A 15,348-nucleotide genomic window follows, 5' to 3' on the forward strand; every position below is an offset into this window, starting at 1 on the left:
GACCAGCTTACAGTTCCCGACTTTTACCATCCCACTGTCTCCTCCCTGAACACCGAGTTGAGTGGGCTTCCAGGATGCCAGCCCTCCCCTCTCTCCTCCTATCCCAATGTGTTTTTCCAGATTCCTTTTACTTGTTTCTCTCCTAAATATTAGTCCTACCTGGAGAGCCCAGAGAGTAGCACCCAGATCTCTGCTCCTCTCTCTATAACTACCTGACTCCCTAGCATCATCACTTTTACTCACCCAGGCTTGATGAACTCATAGCTGGAGCACAGCTCTGGTCCAGGACTGCCAGACTCATAACCGATTCTTGGCATGGCATTTGACTCCAAGTCAAGTATCACCTCAAAGTTCCTATGTCCTAACAGAACTCTGACACAAATATACACCTTTTCATTTCTAAACATATGCTCTCTTAATTAAAAAAAAGTCACTCTTGATCTCTCTACAATCTCTCATTCAATAGTTCAAACTCTATCTAAAATCCAGTAATTTTCCCAACTCCTAGACTGTAACCTTACCAGAATTACTATTACCTAGCTTATCTCTCCCTGACTCCTCATGTTTGGGGATCTGGGGTCCCTGGGATCAAGCTGAGGTCCGTCACCTGCAAAAGAAGCATCCTGGCCACTATCCTATCTCACCAGTCCAGAGCCGTCCTTTTGGCATTTTCTTCATGAATAATGTAATTAATTCATAACAATTTATAAGAAACTTGTGTCTAAGGAAAAAATAAATCTCACTTCTCAATTAAGTTTATATAATCAATAAAATCAATTGAATAACCTAAAGGAATTATTAAAAGAACATCAACAACTATCAATAAGAACTTTAAATTGTTATCAGACATACAGGGAAAAAGGTATTATCCACTTAGCAACCAAGGCAAAGCAATGAAAAAGAAGAAAGGGATGACGTTTTTTCATTATTAAATTAGCACAGCAGGTAGGGTGTTTGCGTTGCATGTGGCCGACCCGGGCCTCCATCCCTCTCAGAGAGCCCGGCAAGCTACCGAAGTATCCTGCCAGCATGGCAGAACCTGGCAAGCTACCCATGATATATTCAATGAGCCAAAAACAGTAACAACAAGTTTCACAATGGAGATGTGACTGGTGCCCACTTGAGCAAATCAATGAACAATGGGACAACAGACTGCTTCTTTTTAAATTCATACTACTGGATTTTGGGAAGCTTTCTTCTTGGAGATGTGTATTTATTCAACACCTTTGGAAAAGACTTGGGCAAAACTGCACCATTTACATCAAGATGTTTATTCTTTTTTCATCTGGTAATTCTACTGAGAGTTACCATGAGAACATAATACATACCACAGAATGTGCTTATTTTTAAAAATTTATAACAGTTTCATTCTTAAAAATATAGTAGTATTTTTACTCCATTTAGTTCTATAAAGCTTCTAAAATTATGTTTATTATGGTTTTTAGTGGTTTGGAATGAAGTTTATAACATATTCTGATACTATATTTTTAACAGTCAATCTGAGAAAGTCACCAGGGTATTCACATAAGAAGTGAAAGGTGTGCAGAGAAATTTTTTGGACTCTGGAAATTACAAAATTCTTACAAAATCACTGACATCAGTTTTCTTATATGTATTTTAACTGTTGAACTAAATTTCTCTTTAGATAATGTTCTGACTGAACTCCTTTTAGTTACCAAAAAGAATATTTTAAGATAATCTCCTACTGCTATCCTTCTCCATTAGTGCTGCACATAATTACGCAAGTGTGTCATGTCACAGATCTTATGTTTAATTTTTAAACTGCAAAGAATTATTATATTGTCTAAGTAATAAGAGATTACATCTATGGCTTAATATTCAAATGGGAGCTATTTGGCTTCTGTTTCTCCCACAGTGCATCCAGTCTTCCTCGCCTAGAAAGTCACCCTAGAGCAAAGGGCACCGCCTCCTTCGCCTACATCTGCTTTGCCACGTGTAGCGTGCCTAGAACAAGCTTCTCTTTCTAGGGCAGCTGCCTGGAGTGATGTGTGCAGTGCGGGAATCAGCAGTCACTGCACTGCAGAGAGGGGCTCCACTGGCTGCTCTGGCTCCCACCACTCAGAGCCCAGGGGGAGTTGAGGGCACAGCATGTTGCGAATCGTCCACATGGGTGGCTGCTCCCTGGGACCCTTCTCTGTCCTCCTCATTCTGAGCCTGTGCAGAATTAGCTTCTCTTCACCCAGAGACCTGAGCTGCCCACTGACTCCAAACAAGGGATCTACAACTGACAGCAGGCACGTGAAAAGGCATTCATTATCACTGAATGTCAGGGAAAGGAAATCAAAATGATAATGAGATGAACCTTGCACCAGTGCCAATGGCCCATATAAGTACCAACTAGCCGGAAACAACCTAGAGCTGCTGTGGATACAGTGAGAAGGGAACACTCATTCACCAAAGTATCAGGTTACATCATTTTGGAAAACAGAATGGAGGGATCAGAAAGATTCCCCAAAGGCCTAAACTCAGTATTTGTATGCAGGAGGTCTGGGTTCAATCCCTGGTGTCTCATGGTCCACTGGCAGGCAGTGACCCTAAACACCCAGTCAGGAGTAGCCCTTGAGCATTGCTGGGCATGCCCCCCACCCCAAACAATAACAGTGTGGAGATTTCTCCAAAAAAATTAGAAACAAAATTCCCATCTGACCTAGCAACTCTACAGGAACACGAAGGCACAGCACACTGATTTTACTGAAGTTGCTGTGCAATCACGAAACATCTAGGGAAACCCCCGAGGCTCTCTCTTGCCACATGCCTTTGGCGCTCCCCCACCTGGCCTGCAGCTGCCACCAACAAACAAATGCATGAAGGAGGGAACAGGGCCACCAGGCTGGTTGGTGATCAGTTGCCATTTATTCCATTCTCCCCACATGCCTGTTCCAGTCTCACTGAGCTCCCCATTCCAGTCTCACTCTGCCCCTCATCCCCCTCTCCTCCGTCCCCCTTGCTAGTTTCTCCATGTTCCCTTTGCTGCCCTGGTCTCTCTCTAGTCTCTCCAACTCTCAGCATTGTGGGGGGGAGGGGGCCTAGCACAATCAACATATCAAAGCCCTTCCTTATTGTGGATCAGGCTCAAGGGCAAAATGCCATTTAGGGGTTTTTCTCCTTTCCTTAGTCCAATAATTTAATTAACATCTTAATTCTACTTAATATTAGTTATTTTATGTGGACACAGTAAGAGATACATTGATCTTGTAGGGTGGCTCTCTTGGGGATATCTCTCTATAGATCTCAGACTACAGTGCTCAGGCCAGATTAGTCTTTCCTAATCCTAGCAGGGTCCTAATTCAATTGTTATTTTTTGGATCATGACATAATTTGCCCATGACCATGCTCTTAACCTATAGTTAAGTATTATGGCACTTTGGCCTGGCCCATTTTGATGCCAGGGTAGCTCACAGCTTGCCCTGGGTCCATCCAGGGACCCTGCTTTTGGGGTGCTAGGAAGTAAGGGCAACTGAGGCTTAAGTTGAGAGAACAGATGTCTAGGAGTGACTATCATTTGGAGTCAATTAACTCACAAGTTACAAAAGCATAGCATTAACTGTCTTCCTGTGTCCATACAAAAAAAAGCATTGCTCTGAATTAACAATGCAAAGGACTTAAGGAGAAGAGAAAAGCAATATTTACGAGTTAACAGAATCTGATTAGGGCAAAAGGTGATTGACCAGTTGGGGAAACAGAGCACAAAGAAAGAGTTTGTAGATAAACACAAAGGAATGGGAACACTGTGATCAGAGTAATCCAGTAAACCAAAGCTCCCTAGGCAAGGCAGAAAGGACAAACCAATGCTATCCTACAGTGCTATTCACAGTGGCACAGCGACCAGAATGTTCAATGACAAGGGAGTGATGGGAAGGTGTGGTGTATGCAAATGTATGCAAACAATGAGATCACTCTCAGCTCTGAGGAAAGATTGGAATACCGCCATTCTCTGCAGTGTGGATAGAGCAATAGGTAGGGCACAATGCTAATTAAATAGGTTAGAGGGAGAAAGGTAAATGACAAATGATCTCTCTCATGTGTGGCAAAAAAAGAAAGCAAGAGAACAGGTAATGGTCGATTAAAATAAACTCTTGGACTCTACAGCAGGACTGAAGCTACCCAGTGGTCAGGGCTAGGAGCCTGCGGAGAGGGAAGATGCTGATGTGAAGAATAGGTTGAGGTACTTCAGGGGGGAGATGTGGTGACCTTTAACCCAAAAGCATAAATGGCAACACTATTTGTAACCCTGTTACCATAGGAGCAATAATACATTTTATTATATTTAGTTTAGTTTTTAGTTATTTTTTTCTTTGGCCTTTTTTCTTTTTCACGCATTTTTTTCCTTTTTTTTCAATCTGGATTTTATTGATCTAATAAAATTACATTAAGAATTGAAATGAATTATACATTATTGTGCTCATGTTTCCCCCATACAAAGTTCCGGAACCCATCCCTTCACCAGTGCCCATCCTCTATCACCAGTAAACCCAGCATCTCTCCCACCCTCCCCAGGTCCCGTCTCCCCCCCCACCCCACACTGCCACTATGGCAGGGTATTCCCTTTTGTTCTCTCTCTCTGATTAGGTGTTGTGGTTTGCAATAAAGGTGTTGAGTGGCCATTGTGTTCAGTCTCTAGTCTGTATTCGGCCCACATCACCCTTCACCCACATGACCTCCAACCACATTTTACTTGGTGGTCCCTTCCCTGAGTTACCCAGAATGAGAGACCAGCCTCCAAGCCATGGACACAACCTCCTGGTACTTATTTCTACTATTCTTGGGCGTTAGTCTTATAGTCTATTATTCTATATTCCACAGATGAGTGCAATCTTTCTATGTCTGTCTCTCTCTTTCTGACTCATTTCACTTAGCATGATACTTTCCATGTTGATCCACTTATATGCAAACGTCATGACCTCATTTTTTCTAACAGCTGCATAGTATTCCATTGTATAGATGTACCAGAGTTTCTTCAACCAGTCATCTGTTCTAGGGCACTCGGGTTTTTTCCAGATTCTGGCTATTGTAAACAGTGCTGCGGTGAACATATAAGTGCATATGTCACTTCGACTATACTTTTAGGCTTTTCTGGGATATATTCCCAGCAGTGGTTATTGCTGGGTCAAATGGGAGCTCAACCTCTAGTTTTTTGAGAATCGTCCATACTGTTTTCCAAAAGGGCTGAACTAGCCGGCATTCCCACCAGCAGTGTAGAAGGGTCCCTTTCTCCCCACATCCTCTCCAACAGTGGTTGCTTTTGTTCTTTTGGATGTGTGCTAGTCTCTGTGGTGTGAGGTGGTATCTCATGGTTGCTTTGATCTGCATCTCTCTGACGATTAGTGATGTAGAGCATTTTTTCATGTGCCTTTTGGCCATTTGTATCTCTTCCTTGGTAAAGTTTCTGTTCATTAACATTAACAGAGATTATTGTCATGGGATTTTGAGCCATTTTTCTGTAGGGTTTGTTGTTCTTATAGATCTTTTTCCTTGTCTTATAGTAGCCCTTTGAGTCCTTCTTTTAAATTTGGTCTTGAGTCTATGAAGTTCCTGAGCTGTTGTTTCTCTGTGAAATAGTGTATGGTTCCTTCAAGTTTAATTGAGAGTTTAGCCAGGTAAAGTATTCTTGGTGAGGCATTCATTTTATTGAGTTTTTTCACTATATCCCACCATTGTCTTCGGGCTTGGAGGGTTTCTTCTCATAGGTCTGCTGTGAATCTAAGGGGTGCTCCTTTGTATATGATATCCTTCTTTGATCTTGCTGCTTTCAGTATTGTGTCTCTATCCATAGCATCCATCATTCTGACTATGATATGCCTTGGGGATTTTTTATTTGGGTCCCTTTTAGCTGGTACCCTTCGGACTCCTTGGATCTGGATGTCCATATTTTCTAGCTCTGGGAATTTCTTAGCAATGATGTCTTTAACTGTGTTTTTTTTCATTAAGATTGGTCCCCTGTGGTTCTGGTACACCAGTGATTCTTATATTGTTTCTCTTGAGGTCATCTCCTAGGACTCTAATTCGCTCTAGAGCCATTTTGAGGTCTTTTGCCATTATTTGTTGTTGCCTATATGCTTTCTGCAGCTCGTCTTCAAGATCGCTGATTCTTTCTTCGGCAGTAGTCATTCTACTGTTAAGGGCTCCTACTGAGTTTTTTTTTTATTTCATCTACCACTTCTTTTAATTGTGTCACTTCTGTTCATAGCTTTGAAATTTCTGCTCTCATTTCTTCCTGGATTATCTTGGTGGATCGTTCCAATGCTGCATCCATATCCTCCCTTAAGTTATTGGATGTTCGCTCGATAGTTGCTTTGAGTTCTTCAACCATCTTCACGATTTCCTCTCTTAATTCTTTATCAGAGAGGAGACTATATTTCTGGGGAGTCATTGCTGGGGTTGCAGAGATCCTCCCTTCCATCTCTGCTGCTGGTGGGGATTTTCGCTGTTTCTTCATGTTGATATGAGTTTTACTATCAGGCGCTCTCCTTAGCTTGAGAGGGGTCTCAAGAGAAAGCATGGGGCTATGATCTTTTTACAAAGGACTCTATGCTGCAGCTCGATGAGTTCATTAACAGTCTTTGTGAAATAAGGATAGGCTAGGTCAGTTGACTATTAACATATAGTGACTAAGATGACCAGGGTATTCTTCAGAGGGATAGATTCTATCGATTAAGGCAAGAGCACAATGCATTGAGTGGGAAAAATATCTTCGGCAGCTCCAGGAGGCCACGCCCCCTTTTGAGGCCACACCCCCTTGCGTGTGGGCACGCCCCTTACAACCTGATAGAGATGGGAGGGGTCAGGCCCGCAGCAGGGAGACTCAGAGGTGCGAGACGGAAGGTCGGGGTCTGGGGCCTCCGGGACCCCAGCCCGTGGCCTCGGGGGGGATCCGAGCACTCTTCCATTTTTTTTCTTTTTTTTTTCTTTTTGGGTCACACCCACGATGCACAGGGGTTACTCCTGGCTCATGCACTCAGGAATTTTGCTCCTGTCATTGCTTGGGGGACCATATGAGATGCTGGGAGTTGAACCTGGGTTGACCGTGTGCAAGGCAACCCTACCCACTGTGCTATCTCTCCAGCTCCCATCTTTTTCACCCATTTTTCTATCCACACCCACTGCCTCTGGCAACCACCAATCCGTTCTCCATGCTCACAAGCATAGTAGGATTTGCTTTTTTAATTTTTCAATTTGGGGGTCGTACCCCATGAGGCTCAGGGCTTACTTCTGGCTCTGTGCTCAGGGATCATTCCTGGAGGGCTTGGTGGCCATTTAAGATGTCGGGGACATGCAAGGTCAGTGCCCTACCCTCTGTACCATTGCTCTGGCTCAAGCATAATATGGTTGTTAAAAGCTATTTTATTTTTAAATCCCACATATGAGTTACCATAAGGTATTTGTTCTGGTCACTCCCAGCTAGGAGCTTAGTCCCAGTAATCCGTATTTCTGGGATCCAGTGAGGCTGGAGTTACTAGAGCCATGTTCAGGTGTGGAGATTTGATAGAGATGTGTGCCCCAGCCCTTTGATCCGCTTCCCCAGCCCTTATGTCACTCTATAATAGCAATCGCATCATTTCTGAGATAGTTTCACAGTCACATTCTAAGTAACAGACAGACACCTTCAGCAATCCGCGCCCCCCCCCCCCCGCTACATTCCACAACTCTGAGGTACAATACTGAGACTGGAATATCGACATTGGTGGATTCCCATGATCGTACCTAGACATCACCAGTTTTACTTGTACTTACGCGTGTGTTCATGCACATGTGTGCACATGTATGTGCTGAGTAATAAATTCTTGCAATTTTGTCACGTGTCTGACTGCACCCTTCCAGTGAGAGACAGAGCAGCTCCTCCACATGGGATTCCTTCACCGACCTTTTGTAGACCCACACTCACACCCTGTGTCCCATAAACCTCTTTTATTTTTCTCTATATAAAATTAAATAGACAAAATTAAATAGTGTCTAGCCTTTTGGTATTTTTTTTTTGGTCCTCTTGCCTATTTCCTTTTAGGTCCCATCAAGGGATTTGTCCAAGTGGTTACATGTATCAACATTTGGTTTCTATCCACGGATGAACTGGTTTGTTTAAACATTCATCTCTTGGACGATACTTGGAATCTTGGGTGGTTTCCAGTTCTTGGCTATTATAAATAAACTCACGTGGAAGTTTTGCTATGAACACAAGTTTTCATTTCTCTGTAATAAAGGTCAAAAATGTACGCTTGTGTCATATACTGACTGATACTCAATTTTCTAAGAAATTGTCGTATTTCCACAATGACTGGACTGTCCACATCCCCACTGGTAATGTGTGGATACTCGCTTCTTGTATCATACTCACCGACATTTGGTACTGTCATTATTTTTTACTTTAGCCATTCTGGTAAGTTTGTAGAGGTTTTAATTTGTATTTTCCTGAAGATCGGTCAGTGATGTTGACCATCTTTTCATGGATTTATTTGCCAACTGTATACCTTTTGGTTAAATCTGCTCATGTCTTTTTCTCATTTTCTGATGAAATTCTTTACTATTGATATTTTATAATGGACATTTTATTTCTCAGGAAAATTTATGTTCACAGCAAAATTGAGCAGAAACGGAAGATTTCCCTCATCGTCCCACATGCAGCCTCCCAGTCAGTGTCTTGCCTCACGGTGGTCCTGCACAGATGCCTCTGGGGGTCTTTAATTTACATTATATATTCCGGGAGTTTAGGTAAATGTACGATGGCATGTACCCACCATAGTAAAATCCAGAACAGTTTCACTATCCTGAAAACTCCCTTAAACCCTGACAGCCACTAATCCTCGTTTCGTCTCTGTAGTTCTACCTTTCCTGGGAGGTCTTATGTTTAGTATAGCATGGAGCTCTTTCTTTAGGGGGAGTGGGATCTGGGGGTGAGAGGTGAGGGCACTGCAGGCTGTGCTCATGGGTGCTCCTAGTCCTGTGCTCAGGATGCTCGGGGCTGCATATGTGGGGAAGGAGATGGAACCAGACTCGGCTGTTGCAGAGCTAAAGCTGCATTTTCTGCTCTTGGGCTCCGGGAACCCTTCCAGAAGACTCCTTGCCCTTAGCAATAGACACTGATTGAGACTCCCTGTCCTCGATGGCTTAACAGTCCTTTCTCCTTGGCACTGAATGACACTCCATGATCTGGACCTGTGGTTCCCAGGCTGGATTCGACCACTGAACCCTGAGGGGTGGGGGCGCTAGAGACACTCTGGGGTGGTGGAAGGGTGCTTACAGTGAGGCTCTGTCCACTAGAGGAAAGAGTTTGTTTGATTAAGAAAGGCAGATTTTCATCTGAGTGTTTTGTTTTTATTTTCCTAAAATAAATAAAGGCCAATAAAAATGCAAACTTCAGATTGAGATAGACTAGCTTCTTGATTCACCTAGTGAAGACCATCTTGCATGCTTCCGTGTTTTGGCAATGATGAATAAGGCTGCTAAGAACATCTGTGTGGTGCTTCCTCTGTACTTGTTTCCAAATAGTTGGGGGGACAGATTTGTTGGACTCTGATAATGTGAGCTAGAGTCCTGACTAGAAAGCATCCTATTTGCAGGATAAGCTGACTCCTTCCCCCACCTAGAGGTACCCATTAGGGCAGTTCCCCTCACCCTGTGTGGCCCTGTGTGGCAGCACCATATGGTGCTTGGCGGTCTCAGACCAAAAGAGCACCATAGATCCTGTAAAATCATCATTGTCCGAATTTGGTTTTGGTTTACACCTGCAGACCCTGTGCTCAGGGATCACTCCTGGTGGGGTTTCAAGGACTTTATAGGGATCTAGGGATCAAATCTGGGTCAGCCATGTCCAAGGCAAGTGTCCTATGCAGTGTACTATCTCTCCAATCTTATTATAAAAATTTAGAAAGTGCTCTGAGTGTTAAATTTGAAGGGACGTTCTGTAGTAGGAATGGTGGAACAGAAGGCCCTGAGATGTGTGCTTGCTTATGTGTTCCAGTCCCACACTGCATGTGGGTTCTGTACACTTCCAAGAGTCACCTCTGAGAACAGAGTCTCCAGTAGCAGCTCCTGGGCACGACTGGATATAGCCTCAAGTCTTCCCCAATAAGGTCACAATAATAAATAAAGACAGCCTGCCAATATAATAGTTAAAGTGACCAGGAAACAACAACAAAACAATAAACAGTCATACCAAGAACCAACAAAATCACAAAGTGAAAAAGTCAGCAAGCTATTGCCAATATTAAGATAAGTCAGATGTTGGAGTCAGTAGACAAGGATTTCATTTTATTTTATTTGACTTTTTTGGGCCACACCCAGAGGTGCTCAGAGCTTACTTCTCTACACTTAGGATCACTCCTAGCAGGGTTCCAGACAATAGAGGGTGCTGGAGACGGAACCTGAGCTGGCTGTGTGCAAGGTAAGTTGCAAGTGCCTTCCCCATCGTACCATCACTCCAACCTCTGGACTAGTACTTTAAAGCAGTCACTATAAAGATACTTTATCAATCATTAAAATCTCTGATAAAAAATGAAAAAATAAATCCCAGGAATAAGTAGAAATTACAAAAGAATATTGGGAAAATTATGTGTCCAGAATATCCAATATCTGAAAACAATTGAAGGTATTGTACAAACTCAAAGTGTGCCACATATATGAGAGTATAGAATGAGTAGACTTATTAGACTTATTAGATATTAGATTATATCTAATTTTAATATAAAAAATAAATAAAGTGGGAGAACAACTCCAGAGCTTAAAGCACTTGTGGAATAATAACAAAAGAGAGAATATTTGTAATATCAGAAGCCTTCAAAGGAGAGAAAGTGGCTTTGGTGGAAAGAAAAGTCAAAGGAATAGTGGCGGAAAATGCTCCAACTTTGGCAAAGGACATCAACCTAAACATTCAAGAAGCTGAGTATATTCCAAATTAGATAAATCTAAAGAAATACATGCCAATACATCATCATTAAACTTCTGAAAAATTAAATTAAAGAAAAAATCTTGGAAACTTCCAGGAAGAAATCACGCAGTTCCTGGGGAGACACTGTGTACCAACACTGAACTCCTCGTCACAGGAAGGCACCGACTCCACAGGAAGGGCACAGTTTCCAAGTCCTGCAAGAAATGATCTGCCAACTATAAATTATACATCCGGCAAAACCATCCCTCAGGGGTAAAGGTAAAATAAACATACTTCGAGATGAAAGAGCACAAAAGGAATTTACGGTTAGAACTACCCTTAGTGATTAGCTAAGCAATTCTTCAAACAGAAAGATGACAATGGAATAAGGAATCTGGGATCACCAGGAAAGAGAAAAAAAGAGGAGAAAGAAGATAAAATGGACACATACAACATCCTCTGTTTCTACTCTGTTTCAAAAATTGGATTGTGGACATTAAACTAAAATTGACATCTAATGCTTAGGACAAGATGGGGAAAACTTCCTCATGGAAGGAGAGTTTCCACACTCCATGTGAAGAGTTGGTGATAGTTGCCTGAAATGTCTCAGATGTGACATCGCCACAGACTGCATGTCTACTGTAATATCCATAACAACCACTACAGATCATTTTCAAAGAGATAAACACAAAAGGACTTTCATAACATAAAGGTGGAATGTTAAAATTGTGCAAAATTATTTATAAAAGGTAAAAGACAAGTGATAAAATGGGAAAGCAATTAGAAACATAATAAAATGGGGGACAGTTCTAAGACATCAATATATTCAAATCTGATCAGCCTAAATATGCCAACTAAAAGTTTACAATTGGCTCAGTGAATTTAAATTATTTTTTAATTTTAGTTCCTGTGGCTTAGAAATGTGAAATAATGTCATTGGTGGAATTCCATGGACACAGCATTCAACAACACGCTTCTACAGAGTGTCCACTTCCTTTCCTCATTCTTTCAGGGCCCCTCTATCCACCCCACCCCAACAATGCTCTCCTTACCTCTTCCCATCTCATTGCTGCTGTAAGCGCAGTTCATGCACCAGCTCTTAGATTCTGTTGCGTTTTGCCTTTTGTTATTCTCCTACTATACTTCTTTTTTTTATCCCACGTATAAGAGAAATCATTCTGTGTCTGTCTCCTGGTTGACTTTTCTCAGCAAGTTTTGTGAGTAGAACTGGAGCGCTTGAGTTCACATAACAGAAAATTGCATGATTTCACCCTTTATAGATGAGGTGTCTTTCACTGTAGGTATACACCACAGTCTCTTTATCCAGTCATCTGTTCTAGGACACTTGGCTTGTTTCCAGATTTTGCTCTTCATGAATAGTTCTTTAATGAACATAGGACTAAAAAATGCCTTTTCTGAATAGTTTCTGGGTGCTTGAGATAAATGCCCATAGCAGAATTGCAGGATCTTGTGGAAGCTCAATTTTTACCTTTTTGAGGAGGGTCTATATTGTTTTCAGAAATGGTTCCTCATCGGCCACCATTCAGATCACATGGCTTTTTCTCCCAGAAGGGAGCAACATGATGCCCGCCATAACCATGCCACCAGACTCTGTGCTAGGCTGTTCCACTCAGGGTGCCCCAGAGGTGGGGATGAGAGCCCTCTCCACCCCAAGGGACCCAGTTCCGCAGCCAAAAACTTACAGAACCCAACTGCCACCACGCTCATGGCCTCTCTCCACACGCTCCGGCCGAGCCTCCCATATGAGTGAATGTATTCGTGCAACATCTCATAAGATGGTTTTCCATAACAGACAACACAAAATATTGTATTTCAGTTGTGTTTTGGGACAGGGCTTGGGGCTTGGGATGGAAACATCCCAAATTTGGTGATGGGAAGGTGTAATGGTGGTGGGATTGGTGTTTTAATATTAACTGTAACCAAATATTGTGAACCACCTTATAAAATTAAAAAAAAAACTAAAAAAGAAGAAATGGCCAGACCACTCTCATTCCCCCAGCAGTGTGTGAGTATTCCTTTTCCTACATCCCTGTCACTTTTGTACCAGCTGTTTAGTACCACCAGTATTTGCTGTGTGCCAGTATCACTTCTGTGAAATGGTAACTCATTGTTTTTCTTTGCATTTCCCTGATAAGTGATGCAAAACTTTTTTTCCATATACTTATTGGTCATCTGTGTGTCTTATTTGGAGAAATTTCTGTTCATTTCTTCTCTCCATTTTTGGGTTTTTTTTTCTTGCTAATGCTTACAAGTGGATATGGTCTATCGTGCTGAATCCAGTGACTATATCCACACAGTGACCAAACTCATTGAAGTTTCACGAGAGTTCAAGATGCCGTTCTGTCTAACGTTCATCGACTTATAGAAGGCCTTCAATTCTGTTGAGACTGAGGTGGTCATCGAAGCCCTGGCCAAACAGGGCATTCAAACTCAGTATATCAAAATCCTCCGTGAGCTGTATCATGGATTCACCACCAGGATCTCACCATTCTACAAGGAAGTGATCATTGATGTAAAGAGAGGGGTGCGACAAGGTGATACCATTTCACCGAAACTCTTCAATGCCGCCCTTGAGAACATCATGCGACAACTGGAATGGGAAGTAATGGGAGTGAAGATAGACGGTCGGCAATTACACTACCTCCGCTTCGCTGATGACATCGTTCTCATAACGCCAAACATTAGCCAAGCAGCACAAATGCTGGCCGACTTTGACCTCGAGTGTGGAAAGGTCAGATTGCAGCTGAATCTCAACAAGACGATGTTCATGAAAAATGAACTGGTCCCTGAAGCTCCATTTGCTCTCAATGGAAAGAACATCTCCAAATGCAGTAGCTATGTGTACCTGGGTCGAGAAATCAACATGAGGAATGATTTGGTGCCAGAACTGCGCAGGAGGTAGAGAGCAGCGTGGAATGCATTCAAGAGCGTCAAAGAGGTGGTTAAGAGAACAAAGAACCTCCGACTCCGGGCACATCTTTTCCATTCCACCATTCTTCCTACACTAACATATGCCTCAGAGACCTGGGCCCTATGCAAGCAGGATGAGAATGCTATTAGGGTACCCCAAAGAGAAATTGAAAGAGCTATGCTGGGAATATCATGTGTCATTCAAGTGAGAGAAGGAATCTGGAGTTCTGACCTCTGTCGACGGTCAAAAGTCGGGAATGCTGTCTCGTTTACCAAGGCATCAAAAATCAGATGGGCCAGTCATGTAATGGGATTCAGAGATGACTGTTGGACTAGAGCTGTTACAGACTGGATTCCATCGGACGTCAGAAGACCTCGTGGCCGCCCTCCAACTAGATGGTCAGATTTCTTCGTCAAATCTATGAATGAACAATTTGAGGCTCTTTCTGTTTCTGGAGCAAGCAGGTATCATTGGGCTACACTAGCTCGAGACAGGGACAAATGGAGATGTTACTGGCGGCCACTCGAGCAAATCAAAGATCAACGGGACTACAAGTGATACAAGTGAATGCTTACAAGTACTTTATATATCATATAAATGTTATATAGTATGTTATAGTTGTTATCTCTTGGTCATAAAAATGATGGGGAAATAGTCCTCCCCAGTCTGCAGGGTGTCTTTTTATTCCAGTCACTTCTTTTGTAGCAAGAGTCTTCTTATTTTAATACAGTTCCTTTATTTTTGTTTTTTCTTTAGTTTGGCCAATAGCATTGAATCTCTGATACCTCTAGATTAGACATCAAGAAGTGTTCTGCCTGTACTTTTCTTAACAAACTTTATAAATTCAGGTTTGCTATGAGATCTTTAATCCATTTTAATTTTGGTGTGATAGAGGGATCTGAGTTCATTAAATGATTGTTTTGACTGACTCTGTTTCCCAAAATTATTTGCTGAAAAAAACATTCATTGCTCTGTTGGAATATTTCCCCTTTTCCAGCTGCCTTCTGGAGTTTTGTCACAGAAACCTTTTGTCACAAAAACCTAGCTGATCTTTGACCCGCAGATCTAAGGTGCTAGCCAGGCTTGATTTGACATTGTAGATTCCAGGCTGCAGCCCAGCCTGGTCTTTGGGATGTAAATCCGAGTGCTTTCAGCCCAAAGAAGGCTTCGGTTTTGGTTTTGTATCTTCTTTCCGGGGGGCCTAGATTAATGGCCTGCAGATACAAGAGAATTATGTTGCCTCAACGTTCTTCCTGTAAGATCTTTTGGTGCCTTTGGTGACGTCAATGTATTGCGCCCTTTGGAAGGGCCGTGAGGAATAAAACGGGTTCGGAGAGAAGGTGGGGGGGTGGAAAGTGTATAGAGGCGGGAAAGTGTATAGAGGTGGAAAGTGTATAGGGGCGGAAAGGTGTAGAAAGGATGGAGAGTGTATAGAGGGAAGACTGGAATAAACTGCAAGTGAGACCAACCATCATGGCTCCGTTCCTTCCTTCGCCTGCCACATCTTTGCCATCAACCTCCCCGGGGTGGGGGAAGC

The sequence above is a fragment of the Sorex araneus genome, chromosome X (assembly GCF_027595985.1).
Source record: "Sorex araneus isolate mSorAra2 chromosome X, mSorAra2.pri, whole genome shotgun sequence".
Lineage (NCBI taxonomy): Eukaryota > Metazoa > Chordata > Mammalia > Eulipotyphla > Soricidae > Sorex > Sorex araneus.